The 21,625-nt window shown below is 41.8% G+C and overlaps 1 protein-coding gene across 4 annotated transcripts in view; it reads right to left on the bottom strand.

Moving 5' to 3' along the window:
* The window catches only part of LOC127572741 (multiple C2 and transmembrane domain-containing protein 1-like), a 409,900-nt gene that overhangs the window by 98,920 nt on the left and 289,355 nt on the right, over positions 1-21,625 (bottom strand). The window lies entirely within an intron of this gene.

Below are 21,625 nucleotides of genomic sequence, written 5' to 3'. Positions count from 1 at the left end.
AATAATGAGGTAAGTTGTCAATCAAAACCAAATCAAATTGAATATAATAAAGTACATTTTTTATTATCTATTTTTGATCTTTTCAGGTACTTTTGTGTTGCATTTTGTCCTCTTAAACATCATAATGGGTGCTGCTGACAGAGTTTGGACAATACTGCTATGTTACTTGATAAGCCAAAATGAATTATATTGTGGGGGCGGCCGCCAACTCCTTTTATGCACTTCATATTATAGATGTCAGTGGAGATTATATTGCAAATATCAGCTGAGACTAATACCTTAACTTGTTCTGCAGAAAAAATATATTTAAATACAGAGCCACTGAACTAGTAAATCTAACTCTATTTAGGTTAATGATTAGTATTTTCCATATAAAAAAAAGTTTTCTTTTGAGTTTGCCTGGGGAAAGGGGTCTTTCTTGCTTTAAACAGCTATTATTCTCACCTGACACTTGGTCTTTTATGACATACAGGCTAAATGAGTGATCAGCTTATCCTAGATATCTACAAAGCCTTCTCAAGGTGATATCTCAAATAAAATACATGACAAATACAGCTTTGATTTTGTCTCCCCTGTCCTCAAAGTACCACAAGGTTTCCCACCAGTGCAGAGCATAAAAGGCATTGCAAAGGTAAGATAAATCCCTACCAATTTGGTGCAGGTCTTTGAATGCCCGCAATCCAATGCTTTGCTAGCAACATTTCTTTATGTTCCTCAGCCTATCAAGATGGTATTGGTATTGGTTTATTATTGTCACTTGTACCAAGGTGCAGTGAAAAACTTGTCTTGCATACCGATTGTACAGGTCAATTCATTACACAGTACAGTTACACTGAGTTAGTACAGAGTGCATTGAGGTAGTACAGATAAAAACAATAACAGAATACAGAGTAAAGTGTCACAGCTACAGAGAAAGTGCAGTGCAATAAGGTGCAAGGTCACAACAAGGTAGATCATGAGGTCAGAGTCCATCTCACTGTAAAAGGGAACCGTTCAATAGTCTTATCACAGTGGGGTAGAAGCTGTCCTTAAGTCTGGTGGCACGTGCCCTCAGGTTCCTGTATCTTCTACCCGATGGAAGAGGAGAGAAGAGAGAATGTCCTGGGTGGGTGGGGTCTTTGATTATGCTGGCTGCTTCGCCAAGACAATGAGAGGTAAAGACAGAGTCCAAGGAGGGGAGGCTGGTGTCTGTGATGCGCTGGGCTGTGTCCACAACTCTCTGCAGTTTCTTGCGGTCCTGGGCAGAGCAGTTGCCGTACCAAGCCGTGATGCATCCAGATAGGATGCTTTCTATGGTGCATCAGTAAAAGTTGGTGAGAATCAAAGGGGACAAACCAAACTCCTTTAGCCTCCTGAGGAAGTAGAGGTGCTGGTGAGCTTTCTTGGCTATGGCATCTACGTGATTTGTAAGGTTTTTTTTAACCCCCAATATTTAGCCACTTGCTTCTGGGTATAAACCATCCAAATCTCATTTCAAATATTTTTTCCCTAATATTGTGATTTCCTCTGAGCAACCAGACAAAATTTGGTGAAATCCAATCTCTGGACATGAGAATTGAACAGTCCTGGACGCAGTGTAGCGAATGTTAAACCACAGATATGTATTTTGCTAATAATTATGAATAATTAACACACAGGTATTTCAATTTTTGTATGATACTATAATGTAGATGTTATGTTTATTTTAAATGATAAAAGGAAAAGAGCTGAATGAATGCATTAAGGCTTATATGCTTGGGAGCACTGAGATTTACAAGGGTGCAGAATGTACTCTTGGTGGGGGCTTCAAGAGTGGCTTGGTAGCACTCCCACATACTGAGCTGGCCAAGACCTGAAGGACATCTCCTCCAGATAATAAGGAAACCAACATCATGGATAAACCTGCTTGACCTTGTCCTCCCCAATGGACTATGTCACATAAGATAAGATTTCTTTATTAGTCACATGTACATGGAAACACACAGTTAAATGCATCTTTTGTGTAGGGTGTTCTGGGGGCAGCCCACAAGTGTCACCACACTTCCAGCACCAACATAGCATGCTCACAACTTCTTAACCTGTATGTTTGGAATGTGGGAGGAAACCGAAGCACGTGGAGGAAATCCACGCAGACACAGGGAGAACGTACAAACTCCGTACAGACAGTGGCCGGAATTGAACTGGCGCTGTAATAGCGTTACGCTAACCGCTACACAGGCACGGTAGTGTAGCAGTTAGCGTAACACTATTACAGTGCCAGCAACCCAGGTTTAATTCTGGCCACTGACTGTAAGGAGTTTGTACATTCTCCCCATATCTACGTAGGTTTCCTCCGGGTGCTCCGGTTTCCTCCCACATTCCAAAGACGTATGGGTTAGGAAGTTGTGGGCATGCTATGTTGGCGCTGGAAGCGTAGTGACACTTGCGGGCTGCCCCCCGAACACTCTAAGCAAAAAGATGCATTTCATTGTGTGTTTTCTCTGTACATGTGACTAATAAAGATATCTTATCTTATCTTATATGAATTTGTCCATGGTAGTATTGTGGAAGTGATCACCATGCAGTCCTTGTGGAGGTAGAAGTTCCACTTTCATACTGAACCAATCCTCCATTGTGTTGTATGGCACCACAATTGTGCCAAATGAGAAAGAGACCACAGCTTAAAACTAGGCATCCATAGTGTGGACAGTGTGGACAGACAGCATGGACCATCAGTAACAATGTACATCACAACAATCTGCCATAGAAACTGAGAAGTCCATGAGATCCCATTATCCTGGCGGCTATAATATTAGTACTGAATGCATTCTCGTTATACGAATTTTCTTTGTCCTCTATTTTAATAAAATCATCAACCTGCTATTAATGTTATGTAGTAGGAGTTCAGATCAATTTGAGGTAGTCACAGATATCTTGATGATAATCTGCGAGGGTGGGTTGCACAGTCTCTACATTGATTTTCATTCCATTCACTTAATTGATGATCCAACAAGATTATCATTCAGCGAAGATTAAAATCTGTTGTAATGCAGCATGAGGCCAAACTGGACATTCACCACATTTTACAGATATTTAGAAGCCTGTGTTTGTCACTGTTCTGATCTTCTTAAAAGTAAATATTATTCAGAAACCTGAAGCACTACAGTGGTACTGGGAAATAGGAGCAGTAGCCAGTTATTTAACCCCTCAAGCCTGATCCACCATTTGATCAGATTTCAGCCCTGGACTCATTGTGGGGCACATGGAACAAAATCCTTTCACACATGCCTGTTCAGCAGCACACAATAGTTTGGGCTTTATCACCACTGAATTTTGCAGTGGCAGCCCTGGAATAAAATATTTATTGGCCCAGTTTCAGTCCTGATGAAGGGTCTTGACTCGAAACGTCAACTGTTTATTTCCCTTCATGGATGCTGCCTGACCTGCTGAGTTCCTCCAGCATTGGCCCAATGTACATTAACAGTTTAATATGCCTAAACAGTTGCGATTTAGGCACATATTTCATGTCTATTATAGACTAAATGCTCAACAATAATATGTCTTTAGTGCTTAAAAGACATACCCATTTAAAGAATAAAGGTGAAAAAGTAAAACATTGCATGAAGGTGTAGCGGCCCGTACTCACGGGACTCGAACTGCCATCGGCAGCCGTGGGCGGACGCGCAGAAGCATATCGTAGACTAACCACGGGGCGGACCTACCGGCAGGAATCTTACGTCACATCTGCCGGAGAGGTTCTCGGGTACTTTTGCGCACGTACGCATTTTGCTTGTTACAGTAAAGTGTGCTCTGGTTCAGCCTCCACGTCTCTGAGTTTTCCTTTCAGCAACGCGTTGCATTTGGCTACAAAGGTATGATTTTCAATAATTTTTTTTATACAGTTTCCTTTTGCTTTCTTCACGGATTCTCCCAAATTTCAAGTAATTCATATGTGAACTTAAATAGTGCATGTCAATAACGCGATTGACAAAGTGATGTATCAGAGTCAAATCCAAAGCTTTCTTCAACTGATATGCAGCTTCTGACATGTGGTCACTGAATAGTAATGCACTTCCTTGCCCAAAGGTGCTGAGGCCCATATGAAGTCCTTGTTGAAACAAGCAGGATCAACACAGATACACATCAAGGGGTTTTCTTGTCGGTATGATTTATTGCAACATCCTGCAGCATTTTTAACGACAATGCTCTCAAGAAGCAGTTATTATTAAAGTAGAAATCAAAATCAGCCTTTTGCTTTTGAACAATGCTATCGGCATACAAATCATGATAGCCAGATTACCACACAGATGTAATTATGGTGATACCAATACCTTTATAAATAATTTATCTGATATTGGGGGATTAGGAAGTTTGATGGGGCTGGCTGGTGTTTGTCGTACTACTCATCACTTCAAAAAAGCTGTTTTTAATCTTATCCCATGGAAGAAAATGAGTGTCAAGGTCACGAACAAGTTAATTACCAGCACTTGGTGTTACAGTGCTATGTCCCACTCACGTTATCAGTGTGTATGTGAATGTTGAAAATTAAGTGCAATCTCAGCTACAAAGCTTAGAGGAGCATGTTAAACCCACCTCTAAATGTGCTGCCCATCATGGGTCTGAAACTGTACTCAACTTTTCATTAATTGATTTATTCTCAGGGCCTGTTTTTAATCCTCATTAATCTGTACTGATATTAGTACAGTTATCCTTTGCACCACTTCCTTGTAAACTCCACTCCTGTAATTACTGAATTGGTTTCTGCTGAAGAAAGTAAGAAAGAATTCTTATTATTCAGGCTAGCTTACTTTTGACCTGGCTATGAAATACTGTATCATGATGATGATCCAGTCTAACTGCTAGAACTCAGCTTTGTATGTTGGAGGGAAAGCTAAATATCAGCTGTTAAATCATAGTCTGGAGACACCCAGATCTTGGATTGACTTTGCCAGCACCACTGATGCTTTTGGAAATACTAAGCCCTCTGATTCTCCCAAAGACCCTGTGCAAGAAGCACAAGTGTCTTGATGGAAGCCCAGAGTAGGCAACAGGGTGGTTACAGCAGGAATCAAAGAGAATCTTCATGAAAAAAAATGTGTCTATAAATTGGTATGTACCTAATTGCGTGAATTAAAATATTTTTGCATTTAGTTCTAGCATTAAATTGGGTGCCCTTCAGAACATCACAAACTTAGCCAAAAACAAGTCTGAAACAGTGTTAGCATGATTTACACACCAAAAAAGTGCTAAAATATGACTTGCATGATTTCCGATGGGACTTCCTAATGTCAGCACATTTGCTGCAAGTACTTCGGGAAAGATGTTAGCCATTAAAGACACATTCCCCATGGGGGCCACACAATAGAAACACTCAGTCTGCCATGGGGAGAGAGGAACTGCAGTGGAGAGGGAGGCAGCTCTGATGCTGAGAAAGACTCAGGCTCCATATTTCCATACAGTGTGGAAGGAGGCCACTTTGACCCATCAGGTCTATACCAGCTCACAGAGTAATCTCATTTCCTACCAATTTTCCTTGTAACCTGTTCTCCTCACATTCCCTCCAGATTCTACCACTCACCTATACAACAAGGGAAATTTACTGTGGCTAATTAACCTGCAAACCTGCAGGTTTTTGGTATGTGGGGGGAAACAGGACTACTAGGATTACATAGGAGTACGTGCAAACTCCACATGGACAACACTGAAGGTCAGGATTGAACCCAGGTCGCTAGAGCTGTGAGGCAGCAGCTTTACCAGCGGCACCACTTTGTTGTCCCTCGAGGTCTCCTTGCTGCTTTTCCTCCAGCACTGGCTGCTGTCTGTGGTTGGCTGGGCTGTGCAGCATGCAACACACTAATATGAAGTCTCCTGACCTGCTTGTTACATACAGCAGTGTGCCCATGACTGATGCAATATGAAGTCTCCTGATCTGCTTGTTACATACAGCAGTGTGCCCATGACTGATGCAGACAATGGAATCTCATCTTGAGGAGACCAATAACACCTTCCATGAGTATCCTGGTGCTTTGATGGCTCTCAGTGTTGCTCACCATATGGGTGGAGTACAATCAGATGCAAGAAGATATAGAAGTCAATGGTAGTCCTTGTCGCACAGCTGGGAAAGCATTAGATGTACTTTGTAGATTGCAACTGGAAGTGACTGGTCCAATCTTGTGATTGGTGCATCTTCACCCAGCAATTATTTGTCGTTACCTCTCGTTGTCTTGGTGAAGCAGCCAGCATTATCAAAGACCCCACCCACCCAGGACATTCTCTCTTCTCTCCTCCTCCATCGGGTAGAAGATACAGGAAACTGAAGGCACGTACCACCAGACTTAAGGACAGCTTCTACCCCACTGTGATAAGACTATTGAACAGTTCCCTTATACAGTGAGATGGTCTATGACCTCACGATCTACCTTGTTGTGACCTTGCACCTTATTGCACTGCACTTTCTCTGTAGCTGTGACACTTTACTCTGTATTCTGTTATTGTTTTTACCTGTACTACATCAATGCACTCTGTACTGACTCAATGTAACTGCACTGTGTAATGAATTGACCTGTACGATCAGTATGCAAGACAAGTTTTTCACTGTACCTCGATACAAATGACAATAATAAACCAATACCAATAATCTGATTTATTCCAGGTAACATTAAGCTTGCACTGCACAGTGATTAAAAGATAAAAAATCCGATATCTCTAAAGGACAGAAAACTCTCCAGACTTATGCACAGGAGGCCGTGGAGGAAATAATGTTGGCGTGTTGCCAGGAATATTGGTCCAAGAACAGGAATGAAAAGCAGGAAGTTATTTTAAAATCTCACATGGGATGTGATGGAGTTCATTTTTAAACAGCAACCACTGCTCAATTAACTACATCCTCATTGTCCACTTATTAGCAAATGCTCTCATTTGAAAATGTTTCTTCCCATTCATAAACATTACCTCACCCTCAGCCTTGCTCCCACAACTTGCAGGGCACACATACTGGCTACTATTTTACAAAGGCAGCCATATATATATAAAGGAATATGTTGCTTTGAGATTGCAGTATTTGGCAGATTTCAGTCACAACCACTTGTGAAATGAAGACATCTCACTTTGAAGGCAAATACCCAGAGACTTCCCTCCTCCCCTCTATTCTCATAGCTTGTTCTGCTTTGCACAACACCTTTTCAAATTTTATATTTTATTTAAAACCAGTGGAATTCCTATCAGGCCATGAGTGGAATGTATGGAATTTTTTATATGAAGAAGAACAACACCATGCATTTCAAACATTAGCCAAATATACAAATAAAGTTGAATGCTTTTGTTTGAAATGAATAAAGTTACACCATCTCTCAATAAACCTGTAAATAGTTTGCGATACCGTTTAAGTAGGGCTGGTTGGGGATGTACCTTCATGCTGCTGTCTTGTGTGACATTGAGTGATGATCACTGAAGAGCTTCAGCCATGAATCCACAATCTCATTGTCCACATCCGGAAAGAGAAGGATTTAACAAGGGATCTCAGAGACATGGCGATTTTTGACCTGGCTATAGCCTCTGACTCTATCAGTTGGGTGGTACTATGGAACAACCTCCTCAAATCTTGCTGTCCCACAGATTATTGTCACTTCATAAGGCACATACACCATGATCCTAACCAGTGGGTCTAAAACGGAACCAATCTTGGTGAAGACCAGTGGCAAACAAGACTGTGTTATGGCCCCAACATTTCTCTCAATCTTGTTTGTCAAATTGTTGCATCTCTCCTCCAGCAGACACCCTGTGGGAGTGGAGCCAATCTTCAGAATTAATGGTAAACTGTTCAACCTCTGGCAACTACATTCCAAACCAAGATCACCTGAACCTTAGTAGCTGAGCTGTTTTATGCAGCTTACTTTGCTTGTGCTTAGAGGCTGACTTCCAAGCTGTTGTTGACGTACACTGAAGCATGTGAATAGATGGGCCTTGCACACAACAAGTACAAGGGAAAGGTCCCGTATCGATCTGTCCCTGATTGCCACACTTCCCTCTGACAATAATGGCAGAACACTGGAAAACATGAGCCCATATCTCAGGAGCTACCTTTCAAGCAGAATTCGATGATGGGGTTCGCCATTGCCTTCAAAGCACCAGCAGAGATTTTGGTTGGTCAAGGAAACAGGTGTTTGAAGGATAACATCTCAGAGCTGCACAACACCCATAGTTTCCCAAGCACCAATGATCCCTGCCTACCTGTGCACTTCTGAGACCTGGACGACCCACAGCAGGGACATCAACACATTTTAAAGACACCACTACTGGTGATGCTGCAGAATCCTTCAAATCCACAGGAATGATGTGCCCTTTGCCAGACTAACATTCCCAGGAGTGAGGCCCCAATTACACCGGCCACATCACTTGCATGCTCGACATCAAACTCCTGAAACAGATAAGGCATTCTGGGCTCTGTCGTGGTGAGTGATTAAAAGGCAGATGGAGGAAAAGGATCAAGGGTGTACTGAGAACCTGCTTGAAATTTTGCAACATCTCCACTGAATCTTGCAAAGCCCTGGCACATAAATACTCTAGAAGCGTTTGGGATGGTATCGAGGATTTCGAGGCCATGCATCAGGAACACATACAAGCCCTGCGTGAATGGCATAAAGCTCACCCCCTCACAAACTCTCCCATCGCCAGTCCTATCAGGCACCCATGGAAGAGTCTGTGTTCCCACATTGGCTTCATTAACCAGTTCAGAACCCACAATCCACATAATCCAAACATACATAAGATTTATACAGCTTTGCAAATAATGTAAAATAGATGGGAAGAGGGAAGAATGCAATGTGCAATTTTGAACTCTTCTGTCTTCGCCTTCTGATGTAAACCTAAGTCTTCATTTCTGACTATTAGACACAATCAGCCCTGTTGTTTTATCAGCCTCCTATGGTATGAAGTCTAAACTGCAGACCATGCTTCAAGTGTGACCTTGCTGATTTTTCATTATCTTCCCATGGCAATTAAAATAACCAATCATTGCAATGCCAGTGTCCCCAATAACTTGAGATTTTTTTTAATGCAGATGAATACAGGAATCAATTATTTGGCAGCATTTAAAAAGAATAGATGGGCAGCTTTATAGCCTTGAATATAATACCTCTGAAGATACAGATTGTAAAGATGGAAGGCTAGCTGAGCAGATACGCTGGCTCAACAATTCTGGCATGAAAAATGCAAACCATTAGGTCAGAAGATTTGGGACAGCTTGCTCTCAGAAAGTACAAAATATATTGATGAGTGAAGAGTTTGACCAAACAATCTGAAATTTGGACATCAATAAAGTAAATACAGCACACAACTGATCATGACCACATTTGGCTGAATGGCAGCTCATTGCCCTCACTCCAGCAGAACGAGGGGTATATGGGCACCAACCCGGTCTACATCCATAAAGGTAATGTTGTTGGTACATAGAAAAATACAGCCTTTGGCCCACTATGTCTGTGCCAACCGTGATGCCAATCTAAACTAACCTCATCTGCCTGCACATGGTCCATATCCCTCTATTCCCTGCCTGTTCATGTGTCTAGCTAACTGCCTCTTAAACGTTGCAATTGTATTTGCTTCAACCACCTCCCCTGGAAGCACGTTTCAGGCACCTACACGCTCTGTGTAAAAAAAACTTGCCTCGTTAATCTCCTTTGAGTTCTCCCCCTCTCACGTTAAACCTATGTCTTCTAGTATTTAACATTTCCACCCTGGGAAAAAGACACCGACTTTCTTCCCTATCTATGACACTCCCAATTTTATACACTTCTGTCAGCTCACCTGTCAGTCTCCAACACTCCTGAGAAAACAATCCAAGTTTGTCCAACCTCGCTGATACACTCCAATCCAGGCAACATCTTGGTGAACCTCCTCTGCATCTTCTCCAAAGTTTCCACATCCTTTCTATAGTGCAGTGACCAGAACTGCACACAGTACTCCAAACGTGGCCTAACCAAAGTATATTACAGCTGCAACATGACTCCCCAACTTCTATACTCAATGCCCTGACCAATGAAGGCAAGCATGCCATACCAATGAAGGCAAGCATGCCCTGACCAATGAAGGCAAGCATGCCATACCAATGAAGGCAAGCATGCCATACCAATGAAGGCAAGCATGCCATACGCCTTCTTTCACCCCACTCTGCACTTGTGTTGCCACTTTCAGGGAGACCATTCTGGCGCCAGAGCCTTGTGCAGTATAGCGAGACATGGGTGGGCCAGAAAAAGACCCACACATCATACGCCAATTAAAAAAAAAACTTTGAGTGATGCCAAAGCCATGTTTTGACACCTGCCAGAATTGTCAAGTTTTTCATAGTGCCTCCAAGGCTCAGAAAGAATTGAAAATTATTAACAATGAAATAATTCTAAAAAATCAAAAATGATTAAAAATTTAAAAAGTCTCTTAAAATACTGACAAAAACTTAAATAATTAAAGCCATTACTTGAGAAAAGTGAAGGCTGAGGGGAAATCTGATAGAAGTATATAAAATGATGAGGGATCTGGACAGAGTGCATAGTAGGCAGAATGCAGAGTGTTCCCACTGGTGCATGGGCAGAGGACTGGAGGTCACAGGTATAAAATAAAGGGGAAGAGAATTGATTGTGACAAGAGGAAAAACTATTTGATGTAGTGTGTGGGTGGAATCTGGAATGCACTGCCTGCCGATGTGGTGGAAGCAGTCCTTCCCGTCAGCAGGAAAGGTTTCCATTCCCTCAATGTTCATGTTGTGGATCATGAGAAGAATTTTCTGATGGTGAAAACCATGTTTCCTGGAAGCACACATGGCTCCTTCATCTTCAGGAAGACCTAACTGCCAGACAATTTCAGTGCCTTGCACTGGCCAGAGAGATGGATCATAGGGGACAACGGGCACGCGCTACTTTCCCAGCTTGCGACTCCAATGGCAGTCTGAGTGCCAACACAATGAGAGCCACACATACCAGAACCTTTGTGAAAATAAGATTCTGGTACATGCAATCTGGGGGCAGTCTGCAATAGATGCCCAGCACAGGAGGAAACATCATCTTTGTGTGTTGTACTTCTACAAACTAACACTTGGAAGAAAGTAATCAGGGGAAGTGCAACACACAGGGCTGGAGCCTCAGGAACATGAGGCAAAAGGTGAAGAACAAGAGGAGCAAGAGGATGAGGAAGACTCCTGAGGGAGATCTCAGCAAAACAAAATCAACCTCATCTCTCAGTAGTGACTGTCAAGGCAGTGAAAGACTGACTCCCTGATAGCATGATAATCCTTAAAAGCAGACTGCTAAATCATAATCCCCTATCTGGAATATGACCCTCTCCACACTCCAATCCATAACACCAGACTGGTTCACCAATAATACATAACCCAGATGACATATCAGAATCCTTCAAATCCCACTCCGAAGGGCCAACAGTGTTGAATATAATACAATAGTGAGTGAATTCCTCATCAATTTACTGAATCGCACATCACAACAGTTTTCAGTGGAGTGCAGCTCATCTCAACCTGCCTTTATCTCAGTGATGAATTAGGCTGCTTTCATTACATACTGGAGCTCCTTCTCTCTTTCCTGCACCCTGTTTCATCCATAGCAGCCATTATGTGTGTCACTGGTGTGGGGCTGCCATAGGAGTGTACCTTTAAGGGCTGACTTTCTCAGCAGAGTTGATTAAGTTGTTTGAAGCTGTGTTCCTCTGAGCCTGGTCTCATCGGGAACTGTGCAGGTCTCATTTTAACAATACATTTCTGGGTTAAACTACCCTAGCGCTGTATCTAACGTACTTTTCACCAATTCCATAATTTTTTTTTGCAGTAGATCTCATTGGGCATTAGTGCTAATATGTAACACAGGTTTAGCAAACTAAAGAGAGTAAAATCTAGTTTCTACATATAAATTCTTTCAGATCTTTTCTATAATTAGGACTTGCCTAATATTTCTGATACAGCACCACCATCTAGTGGTTATATAACAATATTTCAGCAGCAAGATAGGACAATCACTGCATTGATTTGAAAACTTTATATAACATGATATGTATGTTATATTCATCATGAATCAGCATTTTTGAAGAAGGTAAAAAGGTTCTTATAAGGCACTTTACTATAGGCTAATGGATATAGAACCCTGAGATACTGGACACCATGATCTGGGCTTGTTTTCATCACCCACCCAAGGTTGAATTGGTGTAGTCCACAAGATGAAATTCTTGGATTTTATATGTTTCTGAATTTTCACAAAGCCTATAAATGATTTATTGTAATTGTTGCAAAGTGTTGTCCTGCTATATCTTTATTTGACTAGGTTCACTCATAAAACTACTCTATTTCAATACTCATTCCTAGCTTAAAACCGATTTCATGGCATTATGCAAGAACTCAAGCATTTCAGTGTTACCATTGATGCCAATTATTCTGCAATAGCTGAAGTAGAAACTGCTTGAAAATCAAAAGTAAAGAAAAAAGAATGATAATGGGTATTCCAAAGAAACAGACCATTTGACCCAAACTGTGTCCACATGAGCCCTGTTTCACTCCAGTTACTTAGGCTAACCCTGTCAACATATCATTCTCTTCCTGTTAACTGGGTCTTACTGTGAGTTAGTGTATAAACACAAAGCTTTCGATGAGCTAGATAGTGGGGAATTGGAGGCAGGCCAGGAGTTCAATTGAATAGTCAAGGCCTTGGCAGTGACAATGGCAAGAACTGCAAAGTGGAGCAGCAGGGAGTACTGCTACCTTACAGTTCCAGTGACCCAGGTGCTGTTTGTGCGGAGTTTACACATCCTCCGTGACCCTGTGTGCTTAGTCCGGCTACTATAGCATCCTTCTGCATCCCACCGGTATGTTGGTGAGGTAACTGGCTACTCTAAATTGTCTCCAGTGTTGGTGGGTGGCAGGAGAATCGGGGAAGAGTTGATGGATATGCAAGACAAGATGGGTTACAGGGAAATAAGCAGGGGAATGGGAAGGATCAGAATGCTGTGAGATGTGGCATAGACTCAATGAACAGAATAAACTCCTTCTATGTTGTAAGAAAATTAAAAAAAATGAAGGGCAAAGTAAAGTTGGCTGAGGTAGGTTAGAGCCAAGTGTAGTTAATGAGCAGATGATTAGTTCGAATGAGATCAAGATTATAAACAGTTCACTTCAGCATGAAGTAATACTGGAATAGGGCTGAAACTGATGATTAGCCAATGTGATTTGTGGTGGCAGCCAAACTCAATGTCTTCAGCTTACCAGTTGTTTAACTGGAGTTAATTGGATGCTGATCAAGCAGGCTGACACTGTAGAGACAAAGGAGGGGTCAAGAGAATGATATTGGTGTCATTACTTTATATGTGGAAGTTGGCCCATTTTAACATGATGCCACGGAGTAGTGCATCTATACGGAGGAGATGGGGGCCAATGATAGATCCTTTAGAGACTCCAAATCAAACCACTCTATATGCATTTACTAAATCTACATCTATTGAAAACAAAATATGCATTTATATGCCATTTTTGCTGTCTGAGACAGGATATTACAGCAGCAAAAGGGGTAATAGAGTGCCAAGGAACACCATCCTTATCTACCAGTGTTGATAATGTGGACAAGCCTTGTCTGTTCAGCAATCATAAATAAATCAGAAAATGAACATACTACATGACTAAATCACAATGTGGGAACAGCAGAATAGGATATTACAGGGTGGCACAGTGGTGCTGCAACTACAGCAGCTGTCTCATAGCTCCAGAGATCCAGGTTTAATTTTGTTCTCCAGTGCTGTCCTTGTGGAGTTTGCACATTCTCTGTGATCCCATGGGCTTCTCATAGCTGCTGCAATTTCCTCCCACATTCTGGTTGCCAGATTAATCTAATCCTGTAAATTATCCCTGGTGTAGTTGGCTGATGAGAAAACTGGGGAATGGGCATGGAAGAGAAAATAGGGTACAGGGGAATAAGTGGGAACAAAGGGATTGCTCTGAGAGACAGCATAGATGAGCCTGTTGGTCTCCTTGCATATCACATGTAATATGCTCAGATTCAAAGCACAACATTGTGGGCCGAAGGGCCTGTTCTGTGCTGCATTGTTCCTTGTTCAAAGTGCTTAGAAATGCTAGAATAACTAAACAGCACTCTTTACCTACAACAAAAAGTTTCAAATATCTAATTAGGTTCCATTTTAAAGACGCAGTGATGATGAATGACTACTGATATATTTCTAAATTGGGACTTCGAGGAGTACCTGCAGATGATATTGTTCCTGTGCACCTGCTCCCCTTGTTTTTCCTGGTGATAGGGATCACATGTTTGGGGGGTGCTATTGGACTACCCTGGGTAACTGTGGAAAAGTTACCTATCATTTTGTAGATGACACACTGCATCCCGGAGGGAATGAATGTTAGGAGTAGATGGTTAGATTCTTCCTTGTTGGAGAAAGTCATTGCCTGATATTTTTGTGGTACAAATGTTGCTTGCTATCTGTTAGTTCATACCTGAATATTGTCTAGGTCTTCTGCATGTAGGCACAGAATGCTTCAGTTGCTGAGGAGTTGCAAATGGAATTGAACATTATGCAGTTATCAGCAAATATATGACTTTACGATTGAAGGAAGGTCATTGATGAAGCAGCTGAAGATATATGGAACCAAGACACTCTCCAGAGGATCTCCCGTAGTACTGTCCTGTATTGGAATGATTGATTTCTGTTAACCACAACCATCTTCCTACTTGCAAGGATGACTCCAATCATTAGAGTGGCTTCCCATGCACATTAATGTCAGGTTTACCAGTCCTCCTTGATCCCACACTCAGTCAAATGCTGCCTTGATATCAAGAGCAGTCACTGTTAGGAACGCAGTCCTTGGTCATGTTTGGATCAAGTCTGTGATGAGGTCTGGAGCAGAGTTTGCCTGGTGAGGCTCAAACTGGGCATCAGTGAGTAGGTGCCACTTCATGGCACTGTCAACATCGGCTTCCATCACTTTGCTAATTGTCAAGGCTATACTGATCAGCCAGGAATTAGTTAAACTGTATATGTCCTGCTTTTTGTGAATGGAATGGATGTGGGTAATTTTCCACATTCTCCAAAGGCATAACTCTGGAGAAGAATTAAAGAAGCATCGAAATCCATCAACTCTATTGGCAAAGTATCTGCAAAAGGATCTGTGTATTTGTTGCTGCTAATTTATTTGATGGGTTTCCTGCAGATCACCTAGAGTTCTCCATGCTTTTCAATTTGCAACATATCAGAAATAATGGCCTGGAAATTCTGTGGCATCTGGAAACATGCATTAAAGTTGCATTCCTTGGACCAACAAATATTATTCTTGAGGTCAAAATACTATCGAAATACTGCCTAAGGGTTGCATGGAATAAAACATGTCTTGCGCACTTAAAGTACTCAGGGCATTTCCTCTGCTCGTTCTGCAATGGAAAACAGGCGAGTTTCAGGATCACAGACCCCTGATCACAACTTGAGGGGAAAGGTGTGTGGGGCCACAAGGTTCAGGGCATGAGGGGGAGAGCTCACATCCAGCTGCTCATCGATGGGTTGAGATCAAGATTAGACTGGTTGTTGCTGAAGCTGGGCTAAAGGGGATAGTTGCAGGGTACTAAGGAGAGCTACTGTGAAAGTTGACCCGTGCTGTAATAAAGCAGAAAACAACAGAACCAAGGAGCATACAATTAGTGCTTTATTATTTAACACTAGCAGGAGTGAGGGATACAGAGAAAGAGCAAACACTGTAACCCGAGCTCTGTACTGATCCCCACTCAAAGATTTACATGTTTGTGTCCCTCCTTTTATACTTAATCTAAAGATACCTACGTGCAAAGTTGCACACACTTGGGCAGTTGCTTACAGCAAACATTTAGCAAAACAAGATATGCCTTAAGCACTCCCAAGCTCCTGCACATCTTACAGTCATAACTATAGTCACACCATGGTTGAAGCAATAACAGCCGTACATTATTAACCCTTACATATCCAGTTACTTTTACACTATGACAAGGGTTAAGTGCACCATTCTGAAGCCAGTTCTGTGCTGGACTCCGACTCTAAACTACGCTGAAGCTTGACTCAGATTTGCATGAGTGACCACCAAAGTTCAAATGAAAATTAAAAGTGGCTTCCTGACATACACTGCAAACCTAGGGAGTCCTCTGTATATGTCCAGCCATCTCCCTATGTTACTGCATCACAAGAAGGGAGCACTCAGTAGATTTCTTAAACTGCAGAGTAAATATACAATTATGCTTCACAATCAAGTTTTTTGTCAAAGTTCCATTGCATCGTGCACATGGATATTAATCTATGCTTTAGATTTTCTAAATCAATGTTATTTCCATTGGGAATCTTGTTTTACTGCTTTTATAGATTAAATGACAAACTATCCTTCCCCACAATCCTTTCCTAGAGGACTCCAGTTTGAACTCGAAGTCTTCAGATGAATAAGGCAAAATGAATTTTCAGGAAAGTCAAGAAAACTTTTAAGCAGAGTTATGCTTCAAAATTCTTTGAAAATTTTTCAGTCATCTGGATCCAGCACGCTATCCTGTTTTAATATTTGCATACTATGATGTAGAAGACCATTCAGGCCATTGAGGTGATGCTTATTTCCCTGTAGCCCTGCAATGTATTCTCATTTGTTCTCTCTCTCTCATTCCCAACAGCTTCCCTTTCTGCCAATTCCCTACACTTTATGGCAGCTAATTAACCAATGAATATGTTATTCACGCATGTCAGGAGAGTTAGGACATGAGAAACAGGGACAGTAGTAGGCCAACCAGTCCCTCATGCCAACTTTACCATTCAATAAGACCGTGGCCAATCCAAACTTGGCACCAATACAATTTTCCTGCTCTCAACTCCTTTGTATTCAAATATCTATCAGTACCCATCTTGAATATATCTACTATCTCCACAGCTTTCTGGAGTAGAAAATTCCAAAGAATCACAATGCTCAGAGAAAAAATATCCTCCTCATCTCCACCTTAAATAGGCAACCCTTTATTCTGAAACTACATTAGAGACATAAGAGATTCTGCAAATGCGGGCATCTGGAGCAATACACACAAAGTTCTGGAGGAACTCAGCAGGTTAGGCAGCATCTATGGAGGGAAATAAACAGTCAACTCGACCCAAAACTGTTTATTTCCCTCCATAGATGCTGCCTGACCTGCTGAGTTCCTCTAGCATTTTGTGTGTGTTGCTGAAACTACATTCCCTAGTTCTAGATACCTCTCAAGAAGAAATATCCTCTCATTTCAGTCCTCCTCAGAATGGTACACGTTTCAATAGAATCACCTCTTCCTACAGCGGACGCCATCTCCCTGGCCCTACACTCAGCTATGGAGCATCTGGACAGTAAAGACACCTACATTAGACTATTGTTTATTGACTACAGCTCTGTCTTCAATACAATAATCCCAAGCAAGCTTGCCACCAAACTCCAAGACCTAGGACTCAACACCTCCCTCTGTAACTGGATCCTTGTTTCTAACAAACAGACCGCAGTGAGGATAGGCAGCAATACCTCCGGCACAATTATTCTCAACACTGGTGCCCCACAGGGCTGCGTCCTCAGCCCTCTACTCTACTCCCTATACACTCACAACTGTGTGGCCAGATTCTGCTCTAACTCCATCTACAAGATTGCAGATGATACCACCGTTGTAGGCCGTATCTCAAACAGCGATGAGTCGGAGTACAGGATGGAGATAGAAAGCTTAGTGGAATGGTGTCATGACAACAACCTTTCCCTCAATGTCAACAAAAGAGCTGGTCATTGACTTCAGGAAAGGGGGCGGTGTACATGCACCTGTCTACATCAATGGTGCTGAGGTTGAGAGGGTTGAGAGCTTCACGTTCCTGGGAGTGAACATCACCAACAGCCTGTCCTGGTCAAATCATGTAGATGCCACAGCCAAGAAAGCTCAACAGCGCCTCTACTTCCTCAGGAGGCTAAAGAAATTTGGATTGTCCCCTTTGACTCTCACCAACTTTTACAGATGCACCATAGATGCACCGTGATACATCCTATCCAGATGTATCACGGCTTGGTACGGCAACTGCTCTGCCCAGGACCACAAGAAACTGCAGAGAGTTGTGGACACAGCCCAGCGCATCACGGACACCAGCCTCCCCTCCTTGGGCTCTGACTTTACCTCTCGTTGTTTTGGTGAAGCAGCCAGCATAATCAAAGACCCCACCCACCTGGGATATTCTCTCTTCTCTCCTCTTCCATCGGGTAGAAGATACAGGAGCCTGAGGGCACGTACTACCAGACATAATGATAGCTTCTATCCCACTGTGATAAGACTATTGAACGGTTCCCTTATACAATGAGATGGACTATGACCTCACGATCTACCTTGTTGTGACCTTGCACCTTATTGCACTGCACTTTCTCTGTAGCTGTGACACTTTACTCTGTACTGTTATTGTTTTTACCGGTACTACATCAATGCACTCTGTACTAACTCAATGTAACTGCACTGTGTAATGAATTGACCTGTACGACCGGTGTGCAAGATACGTTTTTCACTGTACCTCGGTACAAGTGACAATAATAAACCAATACCAATACTTCTATACTCCAATGAGTGTAGGTCTGATGTATTCAAAACCTCTTCACACATCAATCCCTTCATCAACTGGGTGATTCGTTATACAGCATGGAAACAAGTCCAATTCATCCATGCCGGCTAAGATGCCTATCTATTTGCCTGCATTTGGCCCATATCCCTTAAAACCTTTCCTATCCATGTACTTGTCCAAGTGTCTTTTAAACATTATAATTGTACCTGTTTCTACCACCTCCTCTGGCAGCTCCTTCCATACACCCACACCCTCTGTGTGAAAAACTTGCCCCTCAGGTGCCTTTTAAGTCTTTCCTCTCTAAACTATGCCCTCTAGTTTTAGACTACCTTACCCTGGGAAAAAGGTTGTGACTATCTACCCTCTCTATGTCCTCTATGATTTTATATACCTCCATAAGGTCACCCCTCAGCCTTCTTCACTCCAGGGAAGACAGTCCCAACTTATCCAGTCTCTCCTTATAACTCAAGCCCTCCAGTCCAGGCAACATTCCTGAGAATTTTTTCTAGCTTAATCACAGTGTGGTGACAAGAACTGCACACAATTTTCCAACTGCAGCCTAACCAACAATTTGTGCAACTGCAACATAAAGTCCCAACTCCGATACTCAATGCCTCAACGATGAAGGCAAGCATGTCATATGCCTTCTTCTCCACTCTGTCTACCTGTGTCGCCACTTTCGGGGAACTACATACTTGTACCCCAGGGCCTCACTGTTCACTGTGTGTGTCCTGCCCTGAGTTAACTTCCTGAAATGCATCACTTTGCACTTGTCAGAGTTAAATTCCATCTGCCATTCCCTTGCCCACTTTCCCAGTTGATCCAGATCCTGTTGTAACCTTAGACAACCTTCATCACTGTCTATTATACCACCAATTTTGGGGTCATTTGCAGACTTTGTAAACCTGTGAGTGTTTCCAGCATTTTTTAATGTTCATTTCAGATTTCCAGCACCTGAGCTATTTTGCTTTTGCATCAACTGGGCTTATCTGGACCCTGCTTCCAATATAAAACGGCCACAATATACTCTTTGAGCACAGTAGTTTTAGGACCACAGACATTTATCTTGTCTATACCATTTAGATAAAGAATAATTCAACCTGGCCATTTCTGAGCTTGTCCTTCTCCAGTCTAAACTTCTGCAGCCTCTTACTGCCTTATTCAAATTATCAATTCAGTTTCCTTTCTCTGACCCTTCTTTACGGGTAAACCATCTCTCCCATAACATGGTTAACATTATTTCCACAGTACTCCAGGAAGCCAATAAAAGGTAGAATACAAGTCAAAGCAGATCAGGATCAAACCATACAGTATTCAGGTCAGACCTTGCATTCACTTGCAAACAATGTTCTTATCAGTTTTAAATTCATTGTGGATCAATCTATTTACATTTGGACTATGACCAATCTCGGTTCCATAGGTGATCACTTTTTCTCTCAATGAAGTTTCCATTCTAGCTATATGATTCTTTCTGCCTTGTTCGTGCTCTTTTACCCAAGTCCACCTTGGCTTCTATCCCTACTTCTCTGGGATCTCCCCTCTTCCACTCAACTGCTTGTGGTAAGCGCTGTGGTGCTTTCATCCTTTCCCGCACTCTTCACTCTCTGGTCTCCACTGCTTCACTAATGCTGGCAGATTGATTTCATTTTGTCCTTTGAAGCTTCATCTATTCCTCATCATATCTCTTCCCTTTTGCTAATGTTCCTTTTCTTTTTCTCCATCTGGTGCCATGAAGGCACGATAAATAGGAGGCTCTTGTTGATGACATAATTGGGAGAAAAATGAAATACTAAGCCTGGCACCATCACATGGAGGTGAATTATCTATTGTTGAAGCTATAGAAACAGCAAACTATTTGAACATTTGACTCTAGGCATGAATTTCCAGAACACTGATTCAGCTTTCTATCTTCCATAACTTAAACATTCAAAATTTTACTACCCATATCTCAACTCACACCATCCCATTTATCTATTATTTCTTTGCTCACTAATTTGCATTAGCTCCTTATGAGCAATAAATGGATTTCAACATTCTCATTCACATTTTGAAATGCCTCCTTGACTACCCCTCTCGATCTATGTAACCTTCTCCAGTCCTACAACCTTTTAAAATCTCTGTACGCATCCAATTCTAATATTTTAGCTATCCTTGATTTTAATCACTGCATCAAAGGCGCCTTTGCATTCATCTGTCTCAACCCTAAACCCTCCTTAAACCTCTTCAGCTTTCAATCTTTCTTTCCTTCTTTAAAGTGTACCATAGAATCTACCTTACAGAGGCTTTATCTCTGTTTTTCTATGACGATGCTCATGTTAATCATGGTTATTATGTTAATGATGGTATACTACTTCAACTTTTAGGCATTATAGTATTTAATGAATTGATGACAGGAACAAGAAGCAAGGCAGGAAAACATAGGCCTAAAATCTGTCATTGGGAAAATGCTGGAATCAATTACCAAGTGAGTAATAACAGGTCATTTAGAAAATGATGATTCAATCAAGTGGAGTCAACATGGTTTTATGAAAGGGAAATAATGTTTGACAAATTTGCCAGAGTGCTTTGAAGTTGTTACAAGCCAGTTGGATAAAGAAGACTAGTAGACGTAATGTATTTGGTTTTCCAGAAGATATTGGGAGAGGTGCGACATAAAAGATTACTGTGCAAGGTAAGACCTCAAGGCATTAGCAGCAATATGTCTGAATGAATGAAGGACTGAGCAACTGACAGTGACTCCATATTATTGACTTGGATGAAGGAAAATATGTACTATACCCACAGTTGCTGATGATACAAAGACAATAAGATTTGCAAGTCATGAGGAGGATACAAAGTGATCTTGATAAGTTAGGTGGATGAAGGAACCAAGTATATAGTATCCAAATCTGCTGATGACACAAGTTAAAAAGAGGATTATAGATAGGTTAAGTAAGTGGGCAGAAATCTGGCAGATGAAGTGTCCTCATAGATGAAACACAGATATTTAGCATGCAAACCAGAAACTAACTAGGAAAGGAAACAAAATGTAGTATAAAAGTAGAGGAGTCTTGCCACAACTGTACAAATT

Source organism: Pristis pectinata, chromosome 7 (genome assembly GCF_009764475.1).
Source record: "Pristis pectinata isolate sPriPec2 chromosome 7, sPriPec2.1.pri, whole genome shotgun sequence".
NCBI classification, from domain to species: Eukaryota; Metazoa; Chordata; class Chondrichthyes; order Rhinopristiformes; family Pristidae; genus Pristis; species Pristis pectinata.
This window is presented reverse-complemented; position numbering and strand designations above follow the sequence as displayed.